Raw genomic sequence first — 13,081 nt, forward strand, 5'->3', positions numbered from 1 at the left:
GAGCATGGTCTGATATGGCAACTGCCGAATATTCTGCCCCCACCATTCTGGCCAGCAGGTCCCTACTCACAACAAAGTAGTCAATTTGGGAATACACCTTGGGGACATGGGAGTAGTACGAGAACTCCCTCGCCATCGGCCAGCTAAATCTCCACGGATCTGCTCCCCCCATTTGCTCCATGAACCCTCTCAGTTCCTTTGCCATCGCTGGCAACCTGCCCATTCTTGAACATGACCGGTCCAGGCTCGGGTCCAGGACTGTGTTATAGTCCCCGCCCATGATCAGCTTATGTGAGTCCAAGTCGGGGATCTTCCCTAGCATCCTCCTAATAAAATTCACATCGTCCCAATTAGGGGCAAACACACTGACTAGGACTACTCTCACCCCTTCAAGCTTACCCCTCACCATAACGACCCTGCCACCCCCATCCACGACTGTGCCCTCTGCTTCAAATTGTACCCTTTTATTAATCAGGATTGCAACCCCCCTCGTCTTAGAATCAAGCCCCGAATGAAAGACCTGACTGACCCAGCCCTTCCTTAACCTAGCCTGGTCTGCCACTTTCAGGTGCGTCTCCTGCAACATGACTATGTCCGCCTTCAGAACCCGCAGATGCACAAACACACGCGCCCTCTTCACTGGCCTGTTTAACCCTCTAATGTTCCAGGTGATCAGCCCCCCTTTGCCGATCAGCCATCCCCTTTCCTTGGCCAGCCCCCCAGCCATGTGTTGCGCTTCCTCTGGCCCGCCTCCTGGCTGGCTCCACCCATGACCTCCTCACTCTTAACATGCCCAGTTCCCCTCCCCGTCAGCAGAACAACTCCACATCACTTCCCCAGATCAGCCCTAGTTAAGCAAACACTCTATACAAGTCAGAAACAACTCCCATAATAGCACAATTCATGTTAAACAAGAAAAAAGAGATAAGAAATAACAGGCACTCTTCAGTCCTTCCCATACAGACACAGAAATAAAATTGCACAAAGTTCCCCTGAAGCATCCATTTTAACCCAACCCTTTTAACAGTTTTCTTTATTAATTCCCCCCCCCCTCTAGCCAAACTCCAACTAAGCAAAGAGCCCAAACAGGAAACATTCAGGCAAACCACGCAAAGAGCACGCAAAAATCAACCACAAAAAAAAGATACATCCCAAAACGGGAGAGACACCACACAGTAACTTAATTTGAAGCCTACTCGTGACAATAAGCAATTTTCATTTCATTTCATTTCATATACTTAAAAGTTCTAACATGAGTCCAAACGTCCTCAGCTCAGGGCCAGCTCTTGCTTCTTAACGAAGTCCATCGCCTCTTCGGGTTCCTCGAAATAGGTGCTGACCCTCATACGTAACCCACAGTCGTGCCGGAAAAAGCAGCCCGAATTCCACCTTGTTTTTATACAGTATCTCCTTCACCTGCCTGTAGCCCCCCCGCCCCCCCACCCCCCCTCCTGGCCACCTCAGCGCTCAAATCCTGGTACACACGGAGGGTGGTATTGTCCCAAGTACAGCTTTGTGTGCTCTTTGCCCACTGAAGCAGCCGTTCCTTCTCCAGGTACCTGTGAAAGCATACCACCATCGCTCGTGGGGGACCCCCTCGTCGCGGCTGCCTCACCTGCACTCTGTGTGCCCCAGCCACCACCGGCGGGCGCGGGAACGCCTTGTTCCCCAGCAACTTCTGAAACATACCCTCTACATATGCGGCAGCGTCCAGCCCCTCTGCCCCCTCCGGGAGACCCACGATTCTCACGTTCTGCCGGCGAGATCTGTTGTCCAGGTCCTCCAGCCTTTCCAGAAGCACTTTTTGCTGGACCCATAACCTCCGAATCTCCACATCTGGCACCGTTTGAAAGTCAGCCTGCTCCTCCACTGACTTCTCCAAATGCTGGAGCTTCGCAGCCTGATCATCCAGCTTCTTTTCCATCCGATCAATCGACTTCTGTAGCGGCTCCAAGTTGTCACGCTTCAAAGCCAAAAAGCCCTCCTGCATAGTCTGCAGCAGCTGCTCCATTGTGGGCTGGGCTGTCGGCTCCTTGCTCTGAACATCAGCCGTGCTGGTCCCTCTCACAGCCTCCACTGTGCCCTTACTCAACCACTTCTTCTGCTGTTTACGGTCCCTCTGGCTTCTTAGGTCCCTACAATTCTGTATGGGTCCAGTGCCTGAGTACTATTGCTTTCCAGTTCCGCGCTCAAAAGCGCAAAAAAGTCGGGGGGGAAAAGGTCCAAAAGTCCGAATGAAATGGGAGCCACCAAATGTGCGACCGACTCCCTATTAGCTGCCACCGGAAGCCAGTCGAGGCTACTCTTTAAGTTATTTCCTGCACTGACGAGCTCAGCTCGCAGGAAGACTACTTGCAATTCGAGGCACCATGTTTAAAGGCATCCCCAATCTTTCAACCATCCTCAGCACCCCCACTGCAACCACTTCACCAAACATTCAATGGAGATCCTAGCACTCAGCCAGGAGGGACTTCACAGCCTTGCTGTTGCATTCCCTTTCCAGTTTTGTATGGAACTAAAACCAAGTATCTCTTGCTGATCTGCAACAGCCAAGCAGATGATGCATTCCTGGCGCTTTCCCTGTCATGATCACTCATTTTCCTTCCTCTTATTTTATGTGACGGATGTTCCTCTGACTCTGCCTCCAAAAGTGCTTTAATACGACTAACCAAATTACTGCAATAGATGGCATCTTTTTGTTTGTTCACTGACAATATTTTAAATTGTGTCCCCTTTACAAATTCTCTCCCTGAAACTATGGATCATGTGGCGAGGGGGTGAGGGGTTCTGACTAATTATATTAAAATACATGCAAAACCATTAAAGTGATGAGGTTTGTGGCCTTTGTGGGTGTGAACCTCGTGCCGTCACCAGTGGGGTATGGAAATTGGGAAATGCGGGACTGGATTTTCTGTTTCTCAGTCTAAGTACTGACGCCAATGTCAACGTGGAGTTTCACGTCAGATAAATCGGTGCCACAACTGCACCGATTCCGCTACTGGTGAGAGGGTAGCAAAACGCACGGAAAACGGTGCGGGAGTAGTCGGGTCCGTGATTGACACTTACAGGGCTGACAAGCTGCAGCCGCTCTTATTAGACTATACACCCCCCACACGCGCACTGATCGCGACCAAAAAGATGGCACTGGTTGTGCTGGACCGCCCATACAGCTGATGGGTCGGCTGGGGCCAGAGGGCACCCAGGAGGGTGCCATGGGGTGGGGGGGGGGGGGTGGGGGGAGGGGGGGGGTGGGGGGGGGGGGGTTACCCATGCGACCCAGGGCGCCAGGTTTATAGCGGGATGTCAGCAGCATGTGCAGCCGCAGGGCTACCTTACTGGCTGCGGTAATGGTGTTGCGTACCCATCCACCCCAACCCCACAGCCCACCTCCTGGCCACCCCCCACTACTTGCCCCTGCCCTAGCAGAAGGTGCCTGGCCAGCAGCACAACTGCCGGTGAAGTATCGCGGTGTTGGACACTGTCTCTCAGCAGCCACCACACCAGGTTCACGATCGTGGAAAGGACATGTGGACCATGCTTTCGGGAACTTGGCCTATCGGAGGCAGAGCATCATGGGCGCGCCCGCTAATGAGACAGGAATGGGGTTGCAACAACTCGTGTCGTGCGCCGCAATGATGCCGTTTTGAGGAGGCAGAGCATCGCGATTCACCATCAAACCGGCGCCTGCTGTTTTTTCAGTGTCGGGAGCTATTCTCCGCCCAATCACATGGTCAACAGAGAATCCACCCGACGATCTCTTTGGAGAGAATCTCGTTTTCCAATTCCCTCCAAATTTTCCACCCATGTTGGTAATCCCGATGACCACTAACTCAGTCTCAAAATTGCCCCCACAGTAAGTAGGAGTAGGCCTTTTGGCGCTTCAAATCTGTTCCACCGTTGAATATGATCATGGGTCACTGTCCGTGTGGAGTTTGCACATACTCCCCATGTCTGCGTGGGTTTCACCCCCACAACCCAAAGATGTGCTGCTTAGATCGGTTGGCCATGCTAAATTGCCCCTTAATTGGAAAAGAAAAATAATTGGCTCCTGTAAATATATTTAAAAAATGGAATATGATCATGGCTGATCTCAATCACAGCACCACCATCCCATGCTCTCCCCATACCCTTAACAACTTTAGATTCCAGGAATCTATCCATTTCCTTGTAGAGGTCATAGAGGTTTATAATATGGAAACAAATCCTTCAGCCGAACTTGTCCATGCCACCTAGTTTTTACCACGAAGCTAGTCCGAATTGCCTGCATTTGGCCCATATCCCTCTATAACCATCTTACCCATATAACTTTCAAAATGTTTTTTAAAAGACAAAATTGTACCCGCCTCTACTACTGCCTCTGGCAGCTCATTCCCTTCATCGCTCTGTGTGATAAAATTGCCCCTCTGGACCTGGACCCTTCTGTATCTCTCCACCCTCACCTTAAACCTATACCGTCTAGTTTTAGACTCCCCTACCTTTGGGAAAAGATGTTGACTATCTACCTTATCTATGCCATTCATTCTTTTATATACCTCTATAAGACCACTGAAGCCTCCTACACTCCAGGGAAAAAAGTTGCAGTCTATCCAGCTTCTCCTCATAACTCAAACCATCAAGTCCCGGTAGCATCATAATAATAATAATAATATCCTTTCTATAATGTTGTGGAGAATTCCACAGGTTCACCACCTTCTCAGTGGAGAGGTTTCTCCTTACCTTAGTTCTAAATGACCAACTCCCTTATACTGTGACTGTGACCCCATGTTGCAGAACCCCCTCAGCCAGAGGAAACATCATTGCTGCAGCCAGTCTGTCCACGCCTGTCAGAATTTTATACGTTTGAATGAGACCCCCGCTCACTATTTTAAATTTCAGTGAATACAAGCATAATAGACCCAATTTATCCTCATATGACAATCCTGCCATCCCAGGAATCATTCTGATTAACTGTTGCTGCACTCCCTCTATGGCAAATATATTCTTTCTTCGACAAGAAGACAAAAACTACACACAGTACACACAATGGTGTGGTCTCACCAAGGCCCTGTGCAGCTGCAGTAAGACACCCTCGCTCCTGTACTCAAGTTCACTTGCAGTGAAAAGCAACATACCATCCGTGCAAGCAGCAGATGTTTCAAATTCTGCTTTGCCACTACAAATCCTGCAAGCTGTGTGTTTTTGTTATGCTTGAAGTTATATGATGAAATCCATTTTAAAATGGATTTTAAACTGGGCTTTAGTATTTACATTAAAAATGGCCAAATTAATGTGCCTTTTACCTATCAGAAATAGCTGGTTCCCTTCAATCTTTCCTTTTGATAGGTCGAAAGATTAGGTGAGATGTATCACAATAAAATAAAAAGGAAGGAGAAATGCAATAGGATAGGTAAAAGCGCGAAGAGGAACTCATTCAGATTGTCTTTGATGGTTTCTTTGTTTGAAAACAACCTTCAACAATAGAGCGGGCAAGCATTGCATTTCAAGCATTACAGCAAAAATTATGAAAATTCTTAATGAATTAATATTATACAATAACAATGAATCAATTAATTGAATTTTATTCTCCTGATTCAGTATTAATCTTTTTGCAATATATTGGTAATACAGTCAAATAATTGATAGGTTAGTTACATTTCAACAGTAATATTGTAGTTCTATTTCATCTAATGGTGATGCAGTGACGTTAGTGTGAATCATTCTGATTATTGAGCTCCTGCGTTTAGTGAATAGTTGGCTCACACATTTGATCACCAGGAATGTCATGTAGATGATGAATCCTGCTCCACAAAAGAAAAATATTGTCTGTACTATGGACATTCCTGTCAGTCCCAACCACCTGCAAAGTGTCTGCCAGAGAGAGATATCTGGGGGTTTGTCAAGCTTTCTGACTTCTTTTTGAATGTGTGCTGCCAGATAGAACATAGAACATAGAACAGTACAGCACAGAACAGGCCCTTCGGCCCTCAATGTTGTGCCGAGCCATGATCACCCTACTCAAACCCACGTATCCACCCTATACCCATAACCCAACAACCCCCCCCCCCCCCCCCCCCCCCCCCCCCCCCCCCCCCCCTTAACCTTACTTTTTTATTAGGACACTACGGGCAATTTAGCATGGCCAATCCACCTAACCCGCACATCTTTGGACTGTGGGAGGAAACCGGAGCACCCGGAGGAAACCCACGCACACATGGGGAGGACATGCAGACTCTTTAGCTTCTTTTGAATTGTCTGGAATAAAAGTGCAACACTCCGCACCAATCAGGGCGCAGGTGCCACCTTTTTCGGCTAGCACATAATCAAGTGCCATTCGATTTTGTAGTGCCATGGTTCAAATTGCTCGCATTTAGTCAGAGATGTTATCCAGGGCAGTGCCGGTATAATCAGCTACATCTTGTTTGATGGTTGTTATTTTATTTAATTCATTGGCTACCCTTGTTTCCCAAAAAAAAGGAAGAATTTTAGCATAGATTGTGTCTCGTGAACTGAGGGCATGTTTATTTCTTTGAGCGGGTAGTCCTGATAGAGAAGGAAGATGAGAGAAATGCCTTAGTAAAAATTAATAAATTGCTTAAAACATTGATATACTGATTAAAAATTTATATCATGATTACATAATTCAGTAATAAATGATTAATAATAATTTCATGTATGCAAATATAATGGGCGCGATTCTCCGCTGCCCACGACGGGTCGGAGAATAGCGGGAGGGCCTTCCTGACATTTTTCCCGACCTCCCGCTATTCTCCCCCCCCCCCCCCCCCCCATGGCCGCCCCACGACACGAATCGCTGCTCGTTGTTTTTTACGGCGAACAGCGATTCTCCCCAGCCCGATGGGCCGAGTTCCCAGGCGTTTACGGCCGTTTTCACGAATGCAAACACACCTGCAATCACCGTTCGTAAAGTGCCGTCCCGGACAACCATGGCACCGATTGGCACGGCCGCACCACGGCCGTACCAAGGGTGGCATGGGCCTGCGATCGGTGGGCACCGATCACGGGCAGCGGGTCCGATACCCGCGCACTCTTTGTTCCTCCGCCGCCCCACAGGATCAGTCCGCGGGGCGGCTGAGGGGCATGACGGCCCGTGCATGCGCGCGTTTGATGCATATGCTAAGCCCGCGATGCCGTGCTTCACGGGGGCCGCGCTGCTAGCCCCGCCCGGGGGGGGGGGAGAATCAGGTCCCGGGAGGGGGCGCGGAGGCTGCCGTGAAACATGGCCAGTTTCACGGCAGCCTTTACGACTCTCCGCATTTGCGGAGAATCGCGCCCAATTATTATACAGCAAAATAAATGGAGTATATGATTTTGTAATAATTGATAAAAATGACCATCAAAATTGATTATTTAATTCAGTAATAAAATTATTAATAATTTATTAATCACTAATAAATGAGTAATAATGCAGTAATAATAGTTCAACAGAAACTTTCCATGTTTATGTTATTGGCTAGTGGTGCATATGAATTAATATGAACCATGTGGATTGGTGTGGCATGCATTGACCAAAGTATCTGATCAGTAACATTAGTATGTAAATGATAAGTCCAACTATGCAAAATAGGAAAAGTCCCTAAATGATATTAATTCCTGTGCCACCCAACCAATTGGAAAGCCAACCCCAAAGAGTGTAATCAAAGGGTTGGTCAAGTTTTTTTTAAACTTTGCATTTGATGTGTATTATTTGATAGCTTCTGGATTATACACAAAAACCTGTTGGAATAGTTAATTTCCCTGCAGAAACAAAAGGGGCATATAGCTTGGAGTTATGCCATTTGCATCTTTCTAAACGTTTTTTTTTACATGTCACTCAAATGGACTGGGAGTAAAAGTTGGATTGCTGCCAAATGTCTTCTTATCAACTGTCTTCGGAACAGTGTGTTCTGAAACATAGATTTGCTTTTCAAGCCTCTGTCTGGGTTTTAATCTGTTTTAAAAAGAATCAGAGGTTTTTAAAAACAGCATCCACATTGTCTAAAGTTTTAATTTCCAAGCTAATTTTAATCATTAACTTTAAAATATCAAACACAGTAACTTATTGAATATATGACTGAATCAATCTTGCGCTGAATGAACTTGGTTTTCTGTAGATGAATTCGCCGGCTGTTTTAAAAAAAAAAAGCACAGCTAACCAGATTTGTTAATTTCTGTAATTCATGAAGCAACATTCAAAATAATGACAGTTATTCTTTCTCAAGTTAACAGTTCTTGTCAACAAACTATTGTGTTGCGTAGCTTTCACCTTTTTGGTGACACGTGACTTGGGGCGTATCCCTGTAGCAGGAGGCGGGTCTTCATTGTAGGAGTCCATTTTGTAATCATGAAATTTGAAAATCGCAAAATGGCCGTCTTCAACACAATAAAGAAATTTCATATATTTTCTGGAAATCTTTTTCGGAGTGAGTACAGGGGTCGGATTTGTTGTTACCGGAGGAGGAGCAACTACGATTGATGTACTAATTTTAGCAGTTGCTGTTTCAGACTGGGACTGAGGTCTGTGTAGGATCAAGTTTAAAGCTGTGGGCAGTTCTGGTCTCAAACCAGTAACAACATTTGTTTTAAATGATCCTAATGCACTAATTTCACAGTTTTTCTCTTTTGCCTGGAGTTACATTCCAGAAAACTCCTTCCAAACTGTTTCAAACATTTCATCATCGTTTCTGAGATCCTTTAAATGCTTTTGAACCCAGGCTGTTGTCTTTATCACTTCAACTCCAAGCTGTATGATGCTTAATGGGTTAAGTTGTATTACCCTTTGTTTACCACTAGGCTCGTTGTTCAACTGAACAGGCTTTTCTTGTTTAACAATCTCATAGTCTATTAAAGCTACCAGGGGAGGCTTTTGGATCAGGACCAGCAGCATGTCTTGGTCGGGTTCAGAGTGAGATAACGGTTTGTTCTGGGGAAAAAGGGTCCTTTTACCCAGAACGGACATATAGTCTACTTGGCCAGACTCCCCTTGTGGAATTCCGATCAGGTATTCATTGTTTTCATGTCAGTAGCAGCTTGCAATAATGCAGGATCTGATTTAGAAACCGCTGGTACAGCTCGGGCTTTAGTTAAAATCATTTCAACTATCGTCGTTGATGGAACTGTTTGCTTTGGAGAGTTGAGCTGAGGTTTTAAAGACAGATTTGAAGGCTTTTGAGCCCTTAATTTGTCTGTCAGTAATTTGTTATGACATTTCATGGTGTCCATGTCACTTTGCAAAATACATTTTTCCTCAAGTAACTGGCAATTTTGACTTTTGAGACCATCATTTTCTGATATTAACTGTTGAAGTTTGGATTCTGAGTCAGTATTTCTCCTTTGGAGTTCATCAATTTGTCACAGTAATACCTGAGTTCTGCATTTTGAGTCTGCCAATAATGTTTCAGTTTGATCAAATTTCACGATCTTAGATTTTGTAGCTCGCAATTGGTCAATGACTGCCACTCGTTTTTCTTTGGCAGTTTTAAGTTCGCAATTGTGTTTTGTGTTTGTGATTGTTTCTTGCTGCTTATGGAGCTGTGCCATTACTGCAAAAGACCATTTCATAGGTTTCTTTTTAGTCAGTCATGCTCCCGAAACTTTTTTGATGTCGTCAAGGGACCACTGTCCTTTAGGGATGTCATATTTTTATTAAATTTTCATAGCTACTTTAGACAATCCAAAATGTCTGTAAATTGAAGATCTAAGGTTTCCCAATATATCGTCAACAGAGACATCTAACACTTCACAACCCCCCTTTGAAGGAGTGGGAAGTTGTTCTCTACCCTTTGAAGGAACAAGGTTTATTCTAGGACTTTTGTCCGCCATATATCCTGTCTTAAAACCCAATTTTTGGTCGCAAACAGTTTGTGTAATTAGAAGATTACACAACCACAACTATTAGTTGCATTTTATTTAGTTGTATGGTCTGCACCAGATTTAAATACTCTTTTTTAAAAGGTCCTTACGGGGTTGAAGCACGAACCTTTGCTGCTTTAAGACTTTTAATGGGTGAAAAAAAGATTTTCTTACCCCAGTCGAGTCGTTTTTCGAATATATGTCTTTGGGTCTTCCGCCCTTCTGGCCTTTCTTTGGTCTTCCGAATTCCTCCGACTCTGCGCTCCTTCCCTTCTGCCGACTGCGCCAATTGTAGTAATCTACCATGAGGTTTATGTGTAGTCTCATATACACTTCAAAACTCAGTAGAATTTAAGTCCCGCTTCTCGGATGCGAAATAAAAATCTTTTATTGTGTTTATTGATTATAATTGAGAGACTGAAATCTTCTTGTGGTTACAAATCAAATGTTCTCAATAAAGCCATTGCCAGCAAAAGACTTTAAGAGATATAATTGGCTTAACGGTTTACAACAGATTTAACTTTCAAAATACAGTAGTGGTTTTTTGCTCAAAGTAAAACAGCTTGCGCAGACTTTAAGAGTTAGAGAGGTAATATGAAAATACGAAATAAGGATAGCGAATAGTCAGGTAAAAGGTATAGAGTGATCCTGGATGGAAAGTGTCTGCCCGGACCTCTATATTTAAGGAGAATGCTATCAGTCTGACTCCATCTGTCCCTGCAATGTGCTTGGGTGGGTCTCAAATGAATTTGGTTGGTTAGTCAGTTGTCAATCATCAATAAGCAACTTTTCTGAAGACATGTTGCTTTTTGGATGCTTGTCCTGTGTTGGAATGTGATATATTATTTTAATCAATTCTAGCTTTCACTGGTTTTACTGCTGACTGCACTATTATCTGTATCCTGAACAATGGTGAATTCATGTTGTCATGTTGCTTATTTTGACCTTGATCAAATTGTGATGTGGCTGCATAACTTCTGTAATTCTGTTCATTAGAACAATGGATAGTTTACAATGTAAAAAGGTGCATAAGCTTTAGCTAGCCTTTAGATGTTTCACATTCTGTGCTTTGCCACTGCAACTCCTGCAAGCTGTGTTTTTGTAATCAAAGTTATGCTTGAAGGTTTAAACTGAAATCCATTTAAAAATGGATTTTAAACTGGGCTTTCGTATTTATATTAAAAATGGCTAAATTAATGACTCTTTTACCTATCAGAAATAGTTGGTCCCCTACAGCATCCTTTATAATAGACTCCAGTCCTTTCCCTGCTACTGATGTTAGGCTCATTGGTCTGTAATTCCCTGTGTTCTCCCTCCTTTTTTAAATAATGGGGTTACATTTGCTCACCTCCATTTGGCTACGACTGTCCCAGAATCTACAGAATTTTGGAAGATGACAGTCAATGCATGAACATTTCCATGACCATTTGGGATGTAGATTGTCACGCCATGGGGATTTAACAGCTTTCAGTCCTATTATTTTTTCCAGCACTCTTATTTTTAATGGTACTTTCAATTCCTCCTCACTGTAACTATATGCAAACATGCAGCTAATGAACACTTAGAATAGGACATGACCAATGAGCAGTCGGGACACTCAGGGGTGGTACCTCATTACAAAAGGGATGAGGCACTCACACCCCGCCTCTTTCCACAGACGGACATCTGAAGGGTACATTAGGGTTGATCAACAGCATCCCACCCAGCAACCAGCAACCGAACCCAGGCACGATGATCGAGATTCCGACTCCTAATCCACTCAGGTACCACGGCAATCTCAGTGCCAACTGGCATTCATTCAAGCAAAAATTTCAGCTTTACATGGAAGCATCTGACAAATATGGCGTGGCCGATGCTGAGAAGATTGCTCTTCTACTCACCATTTCGGGTGAACATGCAACAGAGATCTTCTGCTCCTTTCAATACTCCAAAGGGTAGGACAGAACGTGATTCCAGACAGTCCTGGACAAATTTGAAAGCGATTGTGAGGCAGACACAAAAGAAGTCGGTAAAACTGGCGCCAATATTCACCACAAGGCAGAGATAGGGTTGCAACAGAAGAAAACGGCAGTTTTGATTGGCTGCCATCTTGCGTGTATCCAGCCGGCCCAATCCGCACATGCGCAGTTCCCAGAGAGATGCGAACCAGCAAAACAGTGTTTTGCGCATGTGCGGTTACAGTTGCGAAAAGAGCACACAGTAAAAGAAAAGCGCTTTGCGCATGCGCAATCTATTCCTGCGTTTTACATCATGAGCGTCATGACGTCAGAGGCCCCAGACCACGCCCACTTAAAGGGGAATTATCCAAAAATTACAAAGAAGAGTTTTAAAGCCACAAATCACCATTCTTTCACCTCGAAAGACAGAACAATGCCTAAACTTCTACCAGTAGTTGAAATCAACCTCCGCAGAACCCTGCAACCAGCAGTTAGCACCGCCCAAAGAGATGATTTGGTCCTTGAAAACTACTACTCAGACGATGATTTCTTCCTTGGACACAGAGAGCGCAATGACAATACCGAGCACAAGAGGATAATTGGTTTATCGACCAATACTACTCCGACATGGCTGAGTTATTCGGATATGATGATCATACAAGGATCAGCGCCACGGTTGAAAAGCTCAAAACGACTCTACTCATGATAGATTAATCCAATACCATGATGCCATGGCAGATTGTCGATACATTGCATGACAGCAACCTGTCAAATACCCACGAAGAAGATGAAGCCCACAGAGAGCATCCTGATGCCACACGAAAAGTGGTCCACGCACAACAAAGAGTCCCTGACTCCACACACAATGCAATGAAAGCCAAGCTCACCACTGCACCTGTCCTCCCCCTCTTCGACCCAGACCGGGAGACAAAGGTATCCGCAGATGTGAGTCAGGATGGCATTGGTGCGGTGTTACTTCATCAAGATGACATATCATCCTGGGCACCAATAGCTTGCGCGTCACGGGCAATGACACCCACTGAAACCAGATATGCACAGATTGAGGAGTGCTTGGGCCTTCTCACCAGCATCCTCAAATTTAATGATTATGTCTACGGCCTGCCGACATTCACTGTTGAGACGGCTCATAGTCCTCTGGTCCACATCCATAAAGACCTGAATGACATGACGCCTCGGTTGCAGAGAATCCTGCTTAAACTTAGAGGTATGACTTCAACTTGGTGTAAAAGCCTGGCAAGGAGCTCATCGTCGCTGATGCATTGTCCCGCTCTGTCAACTCGCCCAGTGAGCCGTTG

At 45.0% G+C, this 13,081-nt stretch overlaps 1 protein-coding gene across 8 annotated transcripts in view; it reads left to right on the forward strand.

Annotated features, from left to right (window-relative positions):
- Window positions 1-13,081, forward strand: part of phactr1 (phosphatase and actin regulator 1) — a 707,078-nt gene that overhangs the window by 167,105 nt on the left and 526,892 nt on the right. The window contains exon 1 of one of the 8 annotated variants that reach the window (XM_038797124.1): window positions 8,959-8,977. The exons of the other annotated variants lie outside the window; for them this stretch is intronic. The gene's annotated coding sequence lies outside the window, so the exon portion shown is untranslated. Of the gene's footprint in view, window positions 1-8,958; window positions 8,978-13,081 lie in introns of those variants that run through there. 8 annotated transcript variants of the gene reach the window in all.

Source organism: Scyliorhinus canicula, chromosome 5 (genome assembly GCF_902713615.1).
Source record: "Scyliorhinus canicula chromosome 5, sScyCan1.1, whole genome shotgun sequence".
Taxonomy (NCBI): Eukaryota; Metazoa; Chordata; class Chondrichthyes; order Carcharhiniformes; family Scyliorhinidae; genus Scyliorhinus; species Scyliorhinus canicula.